Source organism: Lycorma delicatula, chromosome 2 (assembly GCF_047948215.1).
Source record: "Lycorma delicatula isolate Av1 chromosome 2, ASM4794821v1, whole genome shotgun sequence".
NCBI lineage: Eukaryota > Metazoa > Arthropoda > Insecta > Hemiptera > Fulgoridae > Lycorma > Lycorma delicatula.
This window is the reverse complement of record NC_134456.1, coordinates 36981317-36996579: the sequence shown is the minus strand read 5'-3', so window position 1 is coordinate 36996579 and position 15263 is coordinate 36981317. Positions and strand designations below refer to the sequence as shown.

Here is a 15263-nt window from a genome sequence, read left to right as displayed (position 1 = left end):
AGATGCAAAATTCAAATTACGCAGTATTGTCTTTAAATTGTCATGATCGAACTAGTTATATTTTACTCAAGTATAAATATATCAATGCTTATATATTAACATACTATAATAGTGTAGGGCTCAAGATAAATAAGTTGCAAATAAGAGTGGATGAGTTATCGTAGAATTTTGAGGTAAAAATCACGAGATAATCTGAAATGCATACAGGCGTACCAGTAAGTTTTCCCGGAACTTTCGTAACCTATTATACTCGTGATAATAATGGAAATTGTTCATATAAACATATGTCCAAAATTTGCTTGGTTTGCGAGTTACGGCTAGTGAAAGATTTCGCTTGGATTTCAGCAACCCCGGTGAAATAAATGTTCAAAAATGAGCCTGCCATTTTCAACACATTTCTTGGCACGCTTCTGTACTGCTTTTGTTGCACTTTTTAATCCTTCAGCCTATCCTTATGTTTCTCAGTCGCAACCATAAAGCGGACAGTTAATTCCTCACAAGAATGCAATTTTTTGTATACAATATTTTTCATTCATTCCTAGGCGCAAAAATCTAAAGATGGTAGATCAGGCAGTCTTAGTGGCTAGGAATGTGGACCTGCACGACCGATCCGTTTTTCAGGGAAAATTTAAGTGACTGGAAACGGCACAAGAGAAGTGAGGAGGCGCACCATCGTACTGGAAGTATATTTTGAGTCTCAGCGCTAAAAGAACATCTTTAAGCAGCTGCAGCAATTTTCTTTTGAAGAAAGTGTAAGTAAACCTCATTATTTAAGCGGTCAGGTTATATGAACGGTCCAAACGGCTGATTGCAAAGAAGACCGGCCACCGTTTCTTGAGGATTTCCTTTTGCCCATTTATGCTCATTGCGTAGTTTGTTGTCGCGATATCGAGTGAAATTTGCCTTGTCGATAAACAAACAATACTTCTAGAGTTGTCGATTTGTATTCCACCAGTTGCAAAACTCCAAGCGAAGTGGAACGTCTCCTGGGTGTAGATGTTGAAATCGCTGTTTACAATAAGGATGAAACTTGTTTTGTTTAAGTGTTCTCCGAACCATGAAGCGAAACTCCGATCCGCTTAGAAAGATTTGTACTGACGTCTATGCTGCGCTGAGGTGCATCGATAATAATTTTATTATTAACAGCGTCGTATTGGACAGATCGTTCGTAGCCAGTACGAATATTTGGTAGTGAACCTATTTCTTGAAGATTGGGAAACATCGCGCTAATTGTTTTTGGGATCTGGAATACTGCGATTCGGAAAATGTATTTCATATTCTGCTGCAGCATTACCAATATACTTACCCAAAATGAATATCATATCAGCGTATCCCCCTGTTCTAAATAAGTACGGCATTATACGGTAAACCGATCACGTTCAAACTAAAATTCATAGAAAGCCTTCGCCAGCGACACAACAGTTCACAGTACCCGATATATACCTAATGTAATTCACAGAACGATTTACAGTAAATACAGTATTGCGAATTGTTGATCAGCTGTTGTTATTTTATTGCCAGCTTTGAAATAATAATTTTTAAATAATTTATTGTATTCCTGTCATTATTAAAACAATTATCTAAGTAATTTTTATTTTATAATGTTTGTTTAATTTACAGTTTTTTAATTTTTTAACTGTAAATTTTGTTTTTACAAATTTTTTACATCACCAAAAAAGTATTTGGTTTTTGTTTAAATTACATAAGTACTTTTCTGACGATGTAGTAACTTTCAAAATAAAATTTTAATTTTAACTTTATTTTATTCAATTTATCTTACACCATTTCGTTCAGATTTAAATCCTCTGCAAGATTTATTTAAAAGTTTTTCTGTTTCTTACCCATTTAATAAATTTATTGTATGTCAAACGTAAAAAAAAGGTTTTACACTACCCTTTTTTTGGTTTTCATCCCAGATTTCTCAAAAACTAGTACAGATACATTTGTTGGGCTTATTTTATTCGATTTCGGGTTGAAAACTATAAGAAATAACGTTTTCCTCTTTAATTAACATCCTAAAAATATCAGTACTACCTCATTTCACCGTGGTAGCTGAAATCCGTGTAAAATCTTTCACTAGCCGTAACTCGCAGACGGACATATATGAATTTTTTCCATTATTTTCATGAGTAGAATAGGTTATTAAAGTCCCGGGTGAACTTCCGGATGCACTCTGTATATATAAAATCCACCTTAAACTTATCTGATCACTTAGTTGAATTTATTACAGAAATTGGACTAAAGTTTGCGAAATAATTTGCAGATTTTAGATTTGTGTTCGTAGGCTAATTTAAATTTAATTAGGGTTTAATTATCGTTAATTTATAATTTTGTTATTGTGCTTGCTTATTACCACTTTGCTATTGTATATATCAATACAATAGAATTATATTGTGTAAGCTGGTAATATTTTTGTCACCTGTATCAATAAATTATTGAATAACAACCCATTATTATATTTCCAACATCTTTTCAATGCTTAATATTTATAAAAAAAAAACATAATAACGCAAAATTACTCTAGAAAACATTTTAACAGCTGTTTAAACTATAGTCATTAAATTTAAAATAAATTAGGGTAATTAACTAATAGGTATTTGAAACTTTTATTTTTATAAATATACTTTTTTCTTTTAGTATTTAAATAATTCTCCAAACAAAAAATATTATTTTTCTTTGAGCTAGTAGAAAAGAACTTGACAAGAGTAGCTATTTCTCATCGCAGTTAACTGTATTCGAACGTTTTATATCTTGACACCTTGCTTGACGCCTTGTACATTTTCCCATTATTAAAACATCCTTCCTTTCGTAGCTAAAAGAGTGGAAAGTCATGTAATGTTAGGGTCCTGTAATCAGGTTAATTGGAATTAATTTCAGTATTTCGGTTAATTAGAATTTACAGTCCTTAGAAAAAATTATTTATGCAATCCTTAAATTCGTTTTAATTATTATTTCTATAATTATAGTTAAGAAAGTGATGGTTATTATGATCAAAAGTTCGAAACTGAATAAGAATGGATTCATACGCTAAAATTAAACAAGTAGAGATGTATTCAAATTTTTTCTTTATGAACTTTTATAACGCTTTTTGTTCAAAGAGGTGGTAAACTTGGCGTTGAATTAAATTAATTTTGTTGAACACATTTTACGTCGTTGAGTCCTTGTTGTTAATTTTAAAATTAATTACCGTAATAAAGCAAAATAATAGTTACCTGCTATTTTAATTGGATTAAATTTCTGGTCCTGAAGGATCAGAAAATGGTTATATTAGTAATTGATAGGGGAAGGCTACCCCCATCCTTACCCTTAATTGGATTATTTGTTGTTTTTATTAAAATTATTTCCACTCCATTAGTAGGTAAGGTGTAAGGAATTTTGTTAACCTGGTAGTAGATCGGAACATTTTTCTTGAAGGAAAATTTTGAATATTTAAAGATCAAATTAGTCGTGTGAAAGCTAATGCCACAGACATAATGTGAGGTTTAAATATTTGTTTGTGTTTGTAACCTGCAAATTGATTTTTATTAATAAATGGTTGTTTTAATGTAATATGTAAAAGTTACTTTAAATTCCTGAGTGAAATCGGTGTGCATCTCAGAAAATATTTTAATACAGTAGTCCAAACTATTACTTTCCTGGCTGTTAGAGAATATAGTAAAATACAAATATTGGATTGGTATGGTTCCTTGTCAAATTTCTCCCTGAACTTTCGCCGACATGCAACATCAGATTTCGTCTCTAAATAAGTTTCCATCACGAATATACATTGTTTAACAGTCAACCGCATTCTAACAAACAACACGGGATTACGCAACCTTGTCAGCCGATGCTCAACACAGACCGGGAATACTCAAATGTGCAGGCGATAAACAGTCCTCCCACTCCCGCTCTAGTCGTAACAACGTGTTTTTAATTTATTTATTCATTTCACACTAATTTTTGCATTTTAACAAAAATAAGTATTTAGTATAAACTACTGAGTGATCGGGCCTCTTTTAAATTGAACACCTGTATAACAGACATCGATTAGTAGTTCGTTCTGCAAGAATTTGTTAAACTTTGTGTTTTCCTGTTCTTAATGCCTTACCTAAATCGTCGTAGTCGATTGAATTTTGAGTTAGTACAGAACGCAGTGAAAAAATAAAAATAAAACCCGATATTAGCAATTTACAGAAAAAAAACTTTAGTTTAAAAATTCGCTTAGAAAAATTTACGCCACTCCAACTTTCGGAGGATGGTGTTTTATAATTTTGTTAAAATATATATATATTTTTTTTATTTGTTTTTATCTCGAGATCAATTTACCAGATTTTAATAAATGAAATGGAAATTAAAATTCAGTCGGTTTTCTAATTCTTATTCGCGGTAATCGTCTTAACAATCACTTATAGAACGTGATTGAATCAAAAAATATTACTTCTCGAAAACTTATAGTTAATTGTGACACGCTTTCAGTTTAGTGATACTTTGCGCCAACCTTGATTTACTTACATAAATTTACCGTGTATAACCTTCTTTATAATTCATTAAATATAATAATAAAAGAATCGTTAGTATCGATTCGTTAGTTCCTGAGTCAATACAAGTAGACTCCTATTCAGTACCAGTACTAATATATTGAATATACGAAGCTGTTTTAAAAGGTACAATTTACGATAATGTTAAGTGAAACACGGGTGATTGTGCTCTTTATAGATAATTTTATTACCTTGAATTAATTCACATTTATATTTAATTGCTCTCCAGAAATTTTGGTTTAGAATGCAAAAATTTATTGCTTTCTGTTGCAGGAATCCGGTTATATGTAATAACTTGTTATCATTGCTTCGTCTGAAATCACGCAGGTAATTTCATTTGTTATTTACTATCAAGTATTACAATAGATTATATCAATGTGTGTACATCGTAGTCGGTCCTTACGTTCACTCTTAACAATTCTTCTAGTTGAACTAGTTAACTTAATGATAGGAAGAGAATTTATATATTTATTTTTGTAATAGAAATCAAATTGAATTGTCTCTCTAAATGTTATTGTGAGTAAATCGACCTTGAATACTTTTTTTATGCGGAACTATTTAAGCTATTAAATAGTGTCCAGTTAGCCTATTTGAAATTAAGTAATCGCGTACGGTTTGTGATCTACGGCCGTAATTTATTATTTCAACAATGTAATCTACATGTCGTCTTAAAGAACTGAAATATTTTTCTGTGTACAGAATATAAAATTTAAGTTTTACATAGATTTGAATACTAAACTGTATATAAAACCAAAAAGAGACTGTAATTGATGTTCTACGATACGGTTTTATTATAATTTATTGTGCTTTATATATTCTCAACAGAAGAAAATATCTCCACTTTTGTTATTCAACAACGGTGCAACTAATTTGTAACGAAACCTGCCGGATGAATTTATTTAAATTATGAGTTAAATGCCACTACCGTTTCCGATATAAGTGAATATAAGTTTCGGATATATATCGCATATCAGTCCTGGAAATATTTAGCCGTTCTCAATACTAACAAACGTCTCGAGCTTAGAAAAAGAGGAATAAAGTTTTTCCCATTTCCTACTTCATAGATTGTGAGCCGAATTTACCGTTCCTATAATAGCGTGCCGAGCCCACCGAAATCCTTTAGTGAGTCACTTTGTTCACCGCAGTAACTAATCTATATAGACCGATCGAAATAACTCATTTAGAGGAAAAAAAATTGTTACCTGGACTTTTATAAGTGGAAATGGTAAAGGGGCTTATAATAAACGTAAAAAAATTAATTCATGAGCGAGGTTGGTGGAGAGTTGATTTAGGGGGGTTGAAAAGGAGTGAAAAATAGTATTATTGCGATGTCCAGCGAAAGTTGACGTCAAAAAAGTTTGTGGTTATTTAAGACACAGAAAGGTATACTTTCACCTTGTGGTTATTTAAGGCACAGAAAGATATACTTTCACCAAATTTAATTAAATTATCTTTGCGAAAATGAAAAATAAAAAACGAAAAAAACTGAAGATTTTTCTCGGAAATTTTGAGGTTGTGTTAAAAAGTGACCTCTACAAAAGTACATTTTTGTATGATCTACAACTTTTGTATTGGACAATTTTTTTTTCAACCCTCAACCACCCAAATCACCTCTCCACCACCTCCGCTCACGCATTATTTTTTACGCTTATTATAAACCCTTTTACCATTTCCACTTGTAAAAGTCCAGGTAACAATTTTTTCCTTCCAACCGTAATTTGGTAGGACTAATAGTGAACATTATTAATTTTAGAGAACCGATTCTGGTTGTTGTGTCTACATCTTGTACTTTATACCCATCATTGTTATAAGAAAGGTAGTGTAAAGCAACTAATTATTGTATCCGTTTTTGTTAAGGAGCATGAACCTTATAGTAGTAGAGAAAACTATTAACTTAAAGTTAATACATTGCCTTTTATTGTGTTAAAAAAGTAAGATTTAGCAGATGCACCCACGAAATATTCTTTTTTCGGTAAGAGGCCACTATTTGGGGCGTACTGTAGGACGATTAGGAAACTAGCTTGAAAAATACTATATACTCAAAAACGCGTGCGCGCGTTGTGTGTGTAGCCCATAAAGTAATATATCTAAGCCTGAAAAATTTTACTTCAAAATTGTCGCTTTTCAATGCCCTTGAAAATGATATGTCACAATTCTACCGTTCCCATTTAAACGTTTGGAGAAGCCCTCTACGAAAACTTGGGGTTTTGGGTCTCATACCAAAAAATGATAAGATCGTTTTGATGAAAATTTTATTTATTACTGTTTTGCTGCTGACCAGTTATTTAAGAGATAGTGTAGGCCATTTTTGAAACTAGCTGTGAAAAACATTAAATGGCTGCTATTTTGGTTAGATTTTTCATAGCCCGATGTTTTTACATCAGAATTTTTATTTTTCAGTGCCCTTTAAATTGATTTGTTACAATCCCACCCGTTAAATTTAATCTCTCTTGTTTTTATTCTTTTAACGGATTTTTCTTAATCCGTTAAAAGTTACGAGTGTTTAAAATTTCCATACTTATATATATATTATTATTATTATTATTAAACACAAAAATTCACGACAATACGGATTCAGTATTGTGACAGTTTAAATCGTTGCCTTTTATTATACTGCCAAACAGTGCATTTTATACAACGTAAATTATTTATGGAGCGCTTTTCTACCTCGATGATTTTTTTTTTAATTTACTCAATAAAAAAGTGTGTGTGCGCGCGCGCGCGCGCGCGTAAAACCCATAAAAATAACAACTATTTGGTAATATAATCAACAAAAAAAGAAGGCAGATCACTTATCTTAGCGAAACTAATTCTTTATAATTTTTTGTGTTTTAAGAACTGGTAATTAGGAGAATGCTGGTTAATTTATCTAATGTAATTTATGTGTGTTTTAATAATCGAGATAGATTGTTAAACTTTTTAAGATTAGTTTAATTGCATTAATTAATAATTCGAGACCAAATGGAAGTTGGTATTTTTTTTATTATCTATAAATATATGACTTCATGATTTATTTCAAAAGGTTTTAGTCTTTTTTTTAGACCATTTAATGATAGTTGTCATCATCATGGCAATGTTACGTCTGGTACGGTGTCGTGCTCTCAATTTTCACTATTAGAACGGAGGACTAGTTCCCTTTTGTCTTCCTGGCTTTCATTTTTGTCTAAACAAAGAGGAATCTTTCGTTATTATTGTAAACTGTTTTTAATAATGGAAGAATTGAAGAAAAAAGGAAAACGCGAAGCATCAGCTAGCTATTTATTTAGTGCTAGCGACGAATCTTTAATAGGTTAAAAGATTTTCCAGAGACTTTTCTTAAGTTGATGTCTTACTCAGAATTAAATGGCTGAAAGTGCAGAAAAATTAAACAAAACGGTTTGTATCGACATTAGAAAGGTTATGATAAACTGTTACGTAAAATTAATTATCAAGTTTGACGAAAAGCGATTTTAGTCAAGTTAAACAGTATTCGTACAAAAAATGGAGTAGGGGGAATCGATTAAAATGTATTTTTTGCATGCTGAAGGTTTATGAAGAACGAAGGCGGCGTCTAAAAAACCATTGCGGTCACCTTAAGACGACTATCAACGGTTTTCGTAATACAATTTACGTTTGGAATCCGTATCATCTGGAACCGTTTTTGTCGAAATAACATTACGTGAACACCATTCCTAATAATAAAAACTGTTTCAGCGTTAACACACCTTGTCAGTTAACACATCTTTGTTGCAATGTGTGGTCGCGTACTGGGAGTTTGCTTCGGCTTCTGTTTTCGTTGATTTATCTGAAAATCTCCAAAGCGCACCTATTTAATTTTTAACATATTTCTGTATGTTAAAAATGTCAAAAGTCTGTATTCTTTGCTACGTTCTGGTTTTCCTATTGCTCATTTTTCGCTTCTATCTAAGCGATTCATTCCACTCATATCTTTTAAAAAGTCTCTCTGATTACTAAATGTGTGGTTTTTTTTGGTTAACAAGGATGTTCTTGTATCAGCTCGTTTTTAATGTTTTCCTCGCATCGCCCATCCTCTAATTGCCTGAATAACAAAATTTTCCCTGGTATAATGGACAAAAGGTGCCGTTTACACGATGAGGGAGCAGCGCTTGTTCTGTTTATGTTGTCATAGAAAAGATACTTTTGTACAGTGGTACAGTCGTTTTTTATTGTACGGTGTACGATTAGGTTATATCTTAGTCGTTATTCACCACAGTCAGCAGAAATTATTCCAACGAATTAAATCTTTATTTTAATTAAAATGAATTTAGCCTTTAAGCTGTACTTATACGTTATATTTTATTTTGTGAATTGATGAATAAATTATAATTTTCTAATATTTTAAAAATAATATTAATTAGTATAACAGAAGGGTTTAAAATAAAAAAGTAAGTGCAGGATCTAAATTTATATTAATACATGGACTTTCTGAGTGTAACGTAATAAATAATTAAAAATGGGTGATTGGCTGACATGCACAGATTTTGTAGTGTAGCGAAGATATTGCTATAATTTCGTTAGATTCATATTTATAAACAAATTTATTTCACGATTTGTTTGTCGTCTTTCATTCTCACTAGTGTATTGTTTTCTTATACAATTTAATGTACCATTATATTTTTTTTTGTCACATTTCTTTATTTTTTTATTTATTTTTAGATTAAACTTCTCTTCTATCAATAAAACCATTCCATATTTCTTCCACTTCATTTCAAATTTAATCTATTAACATAATATGTTTTCTAAATCTTTTTCATCGTCGTTTTCTCTATAGTTTGGTAAATTATTTTTAGAGGATATTTATTTTGTCGTATCCCCTCGGTATTTTATCGATGATATCACCGTATGAATAGTACGGACATTATGCAACCCCTTTTACTAGGGTGATATCAATCTAACACGCGAACACACCCGTATTCTGTCAGGCGTAAATTCTTAAAATAGAATTACACGCACAATATTGCTGCATTGATGATGCATAATTTGTTTAATTTTTTTAAAAATTAATTAAAGTATTGAAATTATGCAAGAAGAATAATTATTCTGTAAAAAAAATATTATTTTTACTACAAATATTAAACGAAATTTTTAAAATTACCCGGGATGTGTAGTAACAGTTTTAATTTTTTTCAGAATATTAAATCTATTTATTTATTCACACAGGAAATAATTGGGCCTGACCCTAGTAACAGACGCTGAGTCACTGATGAATGAATTTTTGAATGTATGAAAAATGGCATGCCTAACCGGAACTCATATTGCCATGTAATATGAACTTTTTTAATGTAATTCCGTAATAATTACCGATTTTTTTTTAAATGCTGCCTTCTTAAGGTGAATAGTACAAAACTTATAATAATTTGTTTTTTTTAGAGTAGGATTTATGCAGTACATCGTAGGAAATTAGCGAGTTTTATGGTTTACGTTTTTGAAAATTCGAAAGGAAAAGGTTTTTAGAAATTTGGAGAGAGAAATTTGTGGCAGCATTTTATTAGAAACGAACTAAATTGAGAGGCTGTATTTCAAGACACACACTTTTGTTAATGTAGTAATAGGGAATGTGTAGAGTCCAGCATTCCATGCCACGGTTACTGAGGAAAGGGAGAAGTGAAGCTGTTTCCTGTTTTTTTCTTCAGAGTTCAGTGGTAATGAAATCATCATCCCAAACCCACCTAAACGTTGGTGGTACTGAACCCTACAAGCAATTTCTTCACTCTGTTCACCAGGGAACTGATGGTATAATGTAAATCATTATCCTGTACTTCAAGTGCTTTACATGTGCTACAGCCATAATAACGATTGAAATGTGGATTGTATAAAATGAATTAATTTTCTTTGTCTTGTGAAATACTCAATATTATCTGTATTAATGTAATTTCAGTTTTTTCTATGTACATTTTTAAAATAAAAATTAAATCCCGGTTGATTTATTTGTTCCTCCAATTTCATTCTTCTTTTTGCTAGATTCTGCCCCCAAATCTCTCTCTTTTTCAATCGTCTTAAAAACAACTTCATTTCATGCTATATTAACAACTATCAAAGGTTTGATTTGAGTTTTCACGAGGTACAAAAAAAAATCTTCGACATTGTTCTATAACTTCAACCGTATTTTATTTTCTTATTGTACGTTTCTCTGCCGTGGAATACTACGGTTCTTAATCGTAATTCTTTTGCTTTTTAAGATTTTTCTAATTATAAATTAAAATAAGAACTTTGATATTCTTATTTTTCTTTATATTTTTTCAGATTTCATGCTTGATTTTTCTTCTACGTAAAATTTTCGTAGCCGGTGCATGTTTGCTTATGATTTTCTTTTTATTTCGGCAATCACATAATATTAATATCTTAATAAAAACATCCTATGACTGCTTTCATAGGCCTACTTTCAGTTCTCCTTAAGCTATGATATCTAACTATTCTTTGCTTCGTTCAATTGATTTGTAGTGTCAGCCAAAATTATATCAATATTAAAACTTCAAGAAGCTATTTTACTTTACACGTTAATTTTGAATTATTGAAATAACATTTGTTCGCGGAATAGATAATTTATTCCAGTATTAGCTAGTTCTGTAGAATATAACGCATAATTTTGTTTATTGAAGAATATGAATTATTATTTATTGCTAAAAAAAATATCATTTACCAGAACTTTAATATTTCCATGTATTTCTATATGTTTCTTTTAGCTTTTTTGATTTTATCAGTCTGGCGTCAACACTGATTATTTAACTATTTTTAAGAAGCGGGAGGATAGTAAACCTTATACAATATTAAGGGCAATGATGGCGATGTTGATAATAACAAGACAGGATTGAAAATTGTTTGTTTTATCAACTGGAAATTTAATTTTGATTTTCTATTATTATAAGAGAATAGATAATAAATTTTGTAACCTTGGTTGCATATTAAGGAAAATCATTTAAGTTATTATAGGCACACCATTAGCAAAATTTAAAATCTTTTTCTGTATATATATATATATATACATACAGATATATACTTACATTCTCACACGCTGACTAGAATTTAAGCCTCTCTTAACAGGTAACGTTATGGTTTGGGGTAAATATAGATTTTGAGGTACCATCACTTCTACATTGCCGTACTGATTTTCTTACTCCGTAAATATAATAAAAAGTTAATTGAAATAAAAAACGATGACTTTGCGCTAGACTTCTTTTTTTTAATAAATAAGAAAGAGGGAAAATTGAACTCTTTCTAATGGAAAAATTTATTGTAAAGTTTTAAAACTGCTTCTTCACTTCCTTGGATGGATTTTGGTGTCTTTTCTTAGCTGGAGATAGTCGTATTGAAATTTTTCTTAAAGTAGTAAGCCTTGCTTATAAGTATATTATGTGTATATAAATATGAAAAATCACAGAATATTTATAGTGCTGTGCGAGTTTCACACACCAAAAAAAAAGAGATATATATATATATGAAGTATTAGCGGCGCCAATGAACAACGAACTTGTTTAATCATTCCTTCAAATAAATCAATATTTAATTGATTCATATTATTTCTTATTTGTATTTTTATTTATAATTATTTACTTCTGTACCATATATTCAACAGCTTGTCTCCGTTTTGTAGTGGAATTTTAAAAAAAATTCGAATCGTCTCAGAGGAATTTTATCGAATGGTTTGCAGGAGTATCTGCTGAATGCCTTTTTATGCTCAACGATAATTTACCGTACCATTCTAAATTAAGGGACGATTCAACCCGATGCTTTTATAAACCGTGAAAATTCCATTAAACGTCACAGGAAAAAGCATTCATTAAAGTAGCCTTAATAGATGAAATTGCATTAATAACTAAATTCTTTGTGTAATTTCGAGCCATTCTGAACTGTTTAATTAATTGTTTTAACTGTATTTCGTGTGGTGTTGATCCTGTTTTAATTGCACACGTTTACAAAAACATGTGAATAAATAATGGAGGTTGTTTAACCCGTTGTTCTACTGCACTTTTATTAAAGACAATAAGTCGGCTTATAAAAAGTTCAGTGTATTTATATTCTGTAGATATAGACAGAGGTTAGTTATTTGCTGCTGGGAACTCACTTTGCGTTATTTGCAAATCAAGACTCATTATTCAATTTAGTCCTGCCTACTATCATTCACAATTTGTAAGGTTATGTTGTCTCTCATACATGTTAACCATGTTACAAAATATTCCGCCTGCTTGATACGGTTGTTTAACTGGACACGTGAATCAATAAAGCTGAAGAAATATTTTGTCTTCTGTTACATTATTTACTTTTAATATTTATTTATACGTAAATATTTTGTTTTTAGTATTAATATTGTGATCGCGAAAAATTTCGGTTTCCAGATTTCAACGGCAATATCCATTTTGACTAGTTTCGGCATGACTCTACGTACGTGTGTATCTCGCATAACTAAAAAACGATTTACTGTAGGATGTTGAAATTTTGGATTTAGGACTGTTGTAACATGTAGTTGTGCACCATCTTCCCTTTTGATTGCAATCGACTGAACCAAAAGTTTCCAAAAAAGCCCAAAATCCAAAAAAAAATTGGATTTTGGACTCCTACTTAATTGCAGTAATAAGCCGTTTGAGAGTTTTTTTCAATAATATATCATAAGTGGTACTAATTTTCATTGGTTCCAGAGTTGTAGCCAAATGAAAGTTTAATTAATGAAATATTTGGATCTTAGGGGAAGGCACATCGGTTCGGTTAAGTATATTGATTTATTAATAATTATTAACATCCTATTGTAAAAAAAATTTCGATGAATAATAATTCAATAACAAAAAAATTATGGAAAATTATCAGAAGTTTTTAATGAAATAAAATTTTATGTATTTTTCATTTTTAAAAATGTGTAAATGTAATTTAATAGGCGTACAAGGAAGTCATGTGTTGTCCACATCAAATTTTTCTTTATTGTGATATACCATTATACCATTTGTTTTTAATTTGCCGTCCGTGTAATTAAAATACGAGGATTTTCGTTTACGAGGAGTTCAAATCGGTTTTTAATAAACTGTAATACAAACTCTTTTCTACTATATATTAAAAAATTAATCAACATAATTCCTGTAAAAATTCAGGAATTTTTCACATCGGAAGAGAGCTTGCTTCATTGAAGGGTTGAAGAAAACTGCCGCTTGATCCGTGAACCGACTGTGTAGAGTGATCATCAGTCCGCATGCGTTTTCCACTCAAAAATTACTTTGATTTAAAAAAAAAATGAAATTCAGACTGCGTCAGATCCGATCTGTACGGAGACCGGCCCAGTGTTTCCCATCAAAACTTTTTAACCGTTCTGTCGGTATTTAACAACGTGAGGATATCCGTTGCTGTGAAGCAGACGCATCCCTAAGTTTAATAACTGACACAGTTAACATACATTAAATTTTTCCTTAATACCTTCTACAAACGCTGCGACTAGTTTATGAGAAATCTCAACCGGGCGAATTTTTTTAGATTAAAAAACAAATTATCACCTCACAATGAGTAAGATTGACAATTGACACGGTTAATGAAATACTACTGAAAAATAACACCAGAATCATTCAAAAACATGGAACCAACTGGTAGCGTCAGATAAGACAAGTTACCGACCTGTTTTCACTTCAAAGTAACATCTTTCATCGTTAATATATCCAAATAGTTCTTACTTCAAAAACAATCGTCTTATGATTAAGTTACTATAAAGAGCATAAAAGATGCAAAACAACAATTTGAACAGTGAATATAGTTTAAAAGAGTTCATTTTGTATGTTGTTTTGTTTCGGAAAATATTAAATTAAGCAAAGAAGGAGGAAATATATATCACAAAAAAATGAATACATAACAAAAATTTAGGATAAATCAGGATTTTTTTTTTATTGCGTTGGACGTTTGAGATGTTGATCAGTTTCATTTTGTGTACGGCAAGGTAGTTTTTACAGTATTCCTATGCCAAAAGAGACATTTACAATGAGAAATATATTAGCTATTTCACGTAATAACGCGATGTTGTTTATACTTAATAGTGATTGGTTGGAATCGGAAAGGCCTACTTAAAATAAATCCAATAGAGATATCAGGATGCCGACCAGGAACATTGCAGTTGTCATCTGATGAATCGCTCAAAAACATTAATCTTTTGAACCGATTTTGTTTATGAGTAAGCCTACGTATTTTTGCCGGAATTTAAAGTAAGAGTGTCAACAGCATTAAATTTAAATAAAAAATCAATGACAATCATTTTTAAAGGGATTGGTCTTCTTTTCAGAACTATCCCAAAAATTCACACTATTAAAAATTAAATGTAACACGTTAATTTAATGCGGTTTTTGATAAAATAAATACGAATAAATTTCTGTATTTTATTGAAAAATTGTAACACAACCTTAATTTGTGCTGTAGCCAATACAGTCATTAAAGCATGTAATAAAATAAACCGTTTTCTTAAAATACTATCAATCAACTGACTTAACAACAAGGGAGTTTTAGAAAGATTGACAATGATATGCTTGCTGCTTCTGGTGGCAAATGGTGAAACTAATGACTTTCTTCACTATCATACTGAACAGAATATATATTGAAGGTAATCTCCGTGGAATTAAATGAAAATTAGATTTTTGGTGACTTACAGCACTCTCATTCCAACCGGCTCAATTATTGAATTGTTTCTCTCCAAAGAACAAAATTAATGTTGAAGGATGAATTTACATTTTTAGTGGGAAGTTAATTTTTTTTTATTCCCGTAAATATAAATCATTATTTTCTGTA

At 30.7% G+C, this 15263-nt stretch overlaps 1 protein-coding gene across 2 annotated transcripts in view; it reads left to right on the top strand.

Moving 5' to 3' along the window:
- Acsl (Acyl-CoA synthetase long-chain) overlaps positions 1-15263 on the top strand; it is a 163786-nt gene that overhangs the window by 26995 nt on the left and 121528 nt on the right. The window contains exon 2 of one of the 2 annotated variants that reach the window (XM_075358698.1): positions 4791-4844. The exons of the other annotated variant lie outside the window; for it this stretch is intronic. The gene's annotated coding sequence lies outside the window, so the exon portion shown is untranslated. The remainder of the gene's footprint in view (positions 1-4790; positions 4845-15263) is intronic. 2 annotated transcript variants of the gene reach the window in all.